This window comes from Cupressus sempervirens, chromosome 8 (genome assembly GCF_028749045.1).
Source record: "Cupressus sempervirens isolate cs-2001-9-10 chromosome 8, ASM2874904v1, whole genome shotgun sequence".
NCBI classification, from domain to species: domain Eukaryota; kingdom Viridiplantae; phylum Streptophyta; class Pinopsida; order Cupressales; family Cupressaceae; genus Cupressus; species Cupressus sempervirens.
Window position 1 is genome coordinate 357,694,627 of NC_143125.1, and position 6,149 is coordinate 357,700,775.

Here is a 6,149-nt window from a genome sequence, read left to right on the forward strand (position 1 = left end):
CAGGAAAAATGCTAGTATACTTCTTTGCTCAGATCAGAAAGCTCCTAGATGAGAAGAGTTTTAACTATTCATGGATTGCTAGATTTATGTTTTATACTGGTCCCGATCAAGTGATGTGTAGGTGTCTAAGAGAAGATGAAACATATGATGTCTTGAAAGCCTATCATGATGAACCCTATGGAGGTCACTTTACAGCCAAATGAACAACCTTGAAAATTTTAACAACTGGATATTATTGGCCAAGCCTACACAAGGATGCAGTCAGATATACAAAGAAATGTGACAAGTGTCAAAAAATGGGATGACCCACTAAGTTAGATGAAATGTCCCTGTAGCCTCAAGTAATTGTCACACCCTTTGAACAATGGGGAATTAACTTTGTAGGACCTATTGAGCCCACTTCACAAGGAAAATCCTACATTCTAGTGTGTATTGACTATGTCCCCAAATGGGCAGAAGCTAAACCTATGAAACACACAAGGGGTATCAATGTGGAAAAGTTTTTATATGAATCCATTTTTACATGGTTTGGTGTTCCTAGATAATTGAAATTTGATCAAGGAGCTTAGTTTACATCAAATTTGATAGCTACTCTTATAAAGGAGTATACCATTAGGCATGGTAAATCATCACCTTATCATCCTCAGGCTAATGGTCAAGTTAAAGTTACTAATAGGGAACATGAATCTATTCTCACCAAGACTATAACACTTCATAGGAAGGATCAGGTAACACACCTTCTTGAAGCTTTCTGGGCTTATTGAATCACCTAGAAATCCACAATTGGTTTTACTTTTTTTAGCTTGTTTATGGTAAGTCAGCCATGATGCCTATTGCGTTCAAATATAAAATAGTAAAGACTACCTTGGAGCTTGGCATAGAACTCAATATTACGCAGTAAGACAGAATCCTAAGTTTAAACAATCTTGATGAATGAAGGAAATTTGCATTGAACAATACTGAGCTCATTCAACACCAAAGGAAATAGTGGCATGATAAGTTTATCAAGTAGAAAATGTTTTTTGTAGGCGATTGGGCACTTCTTTATGACTCAAGATACCATCATAATCTAGGAAAGTTCCAAACACGCTAGTTAGAACCCTATGAGATTATTTTCGTATTACCAAATGGTGTGGTTCAATTATCTACCATTGATCTTGTTCATTTAAAACTACTTGTAAATGGACATCGCCTCAAGATTTACCATAAAACAACTAGTTGTGAGGAGTTCCTGTAGTAATTCTAGCATAATGAGTATATTGTTGTTCCTATAGCCACTGAGTCTAGGTCTTCTACCCTATAGTGCCTGCTCCTAGTTTGCATTTCTATTATCATTGCCGAACTCTTTTAGGCTAGTTTTACACTTGATTATCAGTAGCATTATTTTGAGATTATTAGATATTGTTTTACATTCAATTTATTATATGATGAGATTACTTGGTACTCTATATTTCATGTATGTATGATGATTATTCAGTGATTTTAGTTATTGATGATGATTATCATATGTGTTTTCTTATGGATACTTACTCCATACTGCATGTGTATGGTGTGCATGTTTGTTTTCTTTATGTATGACATTTTTGATGTGGTTAAGGAAGGGAGTCATAGTCACCTACTAGTTGGGCTCTACATGATGCACCACTTCCTGCCATTGCCTATTTAGTTTAGAATATTGTGTTTGTATATGTGTGGATTTTATGCAAGTTGCAAGTACCAAATATCGACTTCCCTAAATTTCCAAGATGAGCATACCCTATTGCATTATCTCAATGGTAAGAGAGGGGAGATAAATTCTTAAGTCCAAATCCTAAACCCTTAAGCCATTTGTCCTAATTGATAAATAGGAAAAGTATCTGAATTGAGTACCCTCTGAATGCGTCAGATGACATTAATTCATGATTATAACTATTTAGTTTGATTTTGTATGTGGTTTTCTATGATGGGGTTTCGTATTTTACTTTATGAGTCTTAGGTGCATTTTCTATTAATTAAGTCTAATTAAATTATTAAATTAATGGTTTAATTGAATGGAAAAGTATTATGATATTTTAATATTTAATTATATTTAATTAAATTAAGAAATTAATTAAATAAAATAAATTTAATTTGGAGATAAAAGTTATAAGTTTAAATTTAGAACATGATAATATTTATTTAATTTAATAATAATATATTTAGAGTTTATTTTTAAATAAATGCTAAATATTATTGTTATTTAAGTTAATAAATATTTTATCAAATTAAACTTTAAAAAATAAATAAAAAGTAAAAAAAAAAAGAAATTAATTTATGAAAAGTTTTAAGTTCGCATGATTTATGCATGAGATTAAAATAGAAGAAATTAATTAAAAAGATAAAACATGTGAACTTAATAATGTTATTTTAATTGCATAAGTGCGCATGGGATTAAAGTTAAAAAGTTGAAAGCAAAGTTAAGTGGAAAATTAAATAAAATAATTTAATAATTCTTTTAATGTGCATGGAAAAGATTAAAGAAAGATTAATAAAAGTTAATATGGAGTTTGAGTCTTGTGAGCACGGAGTTCTCCTGGGGTGAACACACAATTAGCTCCTCGATTTAAGGAGAGAACTCTTTATCACAATTAGATGGTTCATTTTCAAAAGAGAGGAATTTGGATGCAAATTTTGGAAGCAAATTTCAAAAGGAGAACTTTGGAAAAGTTTTTAGAGAAAAGTTCTAGAAGAGAAGTGAATTCTCTCATAGTTTTTAGGTGGTTGTGTATTAGCATTAGGTTCAGGTAGGGTCTTGTGTTTTTGATCATTGATTAAATACACAATTTTCCTTTCCTGTCTTCTTTGTGCCTATGGATTTTAAATCCAAATTCTCTATGATGGACCCTTAAACAATTCAATATTGTAAATTATTAATTGCTTTTCAATAACTTCTGTATATGTGGGGAATAGAAGAGTAATCAGAAACCCTCATTTTCTAGATTAAAGAAAATAGGATTTAATTTGGGAAGGGTCTGAATTTAAAGATGAAATTTGAAATTAAAAATTTGGATGGTTGATAATATTTTCTCTATTAGAGTAAAGAAGGAAACAATTTTATAAAAAAAAAAAAAAAATAAAAAAAAAATATATATATATATATATATATATATATATATATATATATAAAGAAATTATTTAAATTTTACATATTTATAAATTTTATTAAATAAATAAATTTTATTTTAAAAGAAAATGTTTAACAAATTTTAATAATAATAAAAATTTGATTGGTGAGGGGTGGCTTAACCACCCCTACCCCCTTATTTATATATGGCAGGTGACTGCTGTACACAGTCGTACCTGCTATCGCAGTACGATTGCGATAGCAACCGTGCACTGCAATTATTAACACAAGCAATGATTTGTAAATTGCTTGCAACATATTTTTTAAAACTTTAATAATTTCCCTTTTAAAAATAGTTAAAATTTGATTTTGTTATGTGGATTAAGTTTTAATATTATAAACTAGCATTTAATTTTTATTAAATTTTAATTATATTAAATTTATGTTATCATTTATTAATAATTCTATTATTAAATTATATTAATATTTTATAATTTGAAACAATAATAATGAATGTAATATATTTAAATAAATTATTAATTAATTTCATTTAATTATTGATGTTAAAAAATTATAATATTGATTTTAATAAAATCATAATTATTTTATTTAAAATCATTAATGGTTATTTTTATAACTTAATAAATTAAAAGATTATCCTCAAATTATTCTGTTAGGAAATTGACTTCTAACATGAGGGTAACTTTACATGTATGGGTTGAATAAATGATTGGGTTAAATTATAAGGGTAATACTGAGAATCCTATACACTTGAAACATACATTGAAATGCAAATTGAAACTTTACTTTTAACCCTATTGTGTTTTTTGAAATCAAACCCAAACTATGAAACTATACTATTTTGTTTGTACTGTCTATGCTTTGGGAATTTTGGGGGTTGATTAGATGTTGACCAGTTTAGGTTGTTACCAGAGGCTTGGGAATTATGTGAATGTAATATTATGATGTTTTGATCTTGATCTTGATTATTTTTAATTAACCATGGTATGTGATGGTATGATCTATGTTGAATGTGTTTTAGATTATCGTAAAAATAGGTTTTGAAGGGACCCCAAAACCCTTTCACATCCTCAAAAAGGAAAAAGCAATACAACCAACAGGAAAAGAGTCCTTAAACCTACTAGAAGTAGCACCAAAATTAGGTTTTACAGGGACCTGAAACCACAAACATAGTCCAAATAAAGTACCTAGGTTTTACAAGGACGTGGAACCTCCAATACACTTTAAAACTAAAAACCAAAAAACAAGACCAAACACAGGAACTAGATGTAACAACCAGAAAAAAGGACCTGAATAGGAACCCAACCAGAAAAGTAGACCTAAAGAAACTATTGCAGTTTCATGATCATCTTAACTGCCTCCTTACCAATCTTAGCCATATCTTGGATGGAGTTAGCAGTTGAAGAAGAAGTAAAAATCAAAGCTTTCGTCTTCGAACTCTGTCTTGTCCTCTTGCTAGGGCCCTCCAAAGATATGGTTCCTTCATTAGCTCTTTTGTCCAAGCTCATCGCCGCAACATAGATGCTTGAAGTTACCTGCTCCATTTTTGTTCCACTTTCCTTCATAAGCATTCTAAGATTTTTCTCATAATCCTTAAGTTTTTTTGGGATGTCTCCCATTTTCTCCTCCAAGTGTTTGATAATAGCTCAGTTAGCCTCCTAGTTATGTTGCAAGGTTTCCACTTTCTTCTTCAACCCCATTATTTCATTATAAATCCAAGAATAAACTTGGAGGAAAGAATCATCTTTAAGTTTGGCAGATTGAAGGAAGAAGAGCTTGGTTTCCCTCTCCAAGGAGTCACCCATGTCTTCAATAGTGGTATGTGGTGGGGGCCCAACTTTATCAATTTGTTCCCCCCCATCCAACATCTCCTCCTCTCTAGTCTCCATAGGGCCATGTTGACTATGGACCTCCTTATGTTGTCCCTCAGTCTCTTTTGTAGGAGTGGAAGCCTTCCCCATGTTTTCCTCCTCACTCATAATGGTAGGACCATCAATTAAATTATATTTATCTTTATCACCTCCCTAAGACACAGTTTGAGTACCCTCATTATCAGACTTGCTCTGTTCTGAGTTATCCTTAGTTGTTTCTTCCTCTCTCCCTTTCTCATCTTTGCCTTTCATTTCAGATATCCATGCAGGTTAGAGCTAAACACCCCAACATCTGTCCCTTCCTCTTCCTCTGGGCCTTCCTTTTCTGAGCCTTTAGTACTCTCCACCTGAGTATCCTCTTCAACAATTTGTCTTCAAGAGCTAGAGGGTTTCAATTTTTCCTTATCTTTCCCTTTAACATGCTCATCAATTTTACATTTTATGGATTGAGAATCCTTATGTTTGCCAATGGAGGGAGACAAAGAAATGGATTTATTTTTACAAAAACCCTCTATGAGAAATTTCAGACCTTCATGTAAAATGGGTCATGACTCTTTCTTTTTATGGGCATGCAAGCTTTGAAGCAAAGAGAAATGCAAATAGAAAGGGAAGGAAATTCTGTCCTTATACCTAAAATGGTTAAGAAAGACAAAGTGGAATTTGTGCACCCTTTTATTCCTACCATCAAGGATAAAGTACTCATGAATACAGCCAAGCACATCACACCAAATACCTTTAATCTGTTGCACATCAAAGAAGTCTCCTTTCTTCTCCAATTGCATCTCCTCTTCATTCGTCTTCGGGAATTTTTTGTAGGTTGCATTGGAGATACTGGTCTATTTTGAGAATTTAATACCTTTCATGGGGAGCCCAGTAACCTCAGCTATGAGTTCCTTAGTAAGCTTCATAGTGACTTTGTAGAGAGTAACTTTGTCACCAACCCAATTTTTGAAGAAGGCAGTGATGACATGGGGTTTGAATCCATGCAACCACTCCAAAAAATTGACCAACTTCCCTTTCTAGAGAATCTTCCAAATGTCCTGCCTAGCCTTCCAGTCATCACATTTTTTGGGCTCTTGCATCCTCGATTCACCCCCCATTTTACAGAGCAAGAAAAAAACCAGAGACACCCAAATACCGATAGTAGAAAGGTTGAAATGAGACTAGTTTTTTGT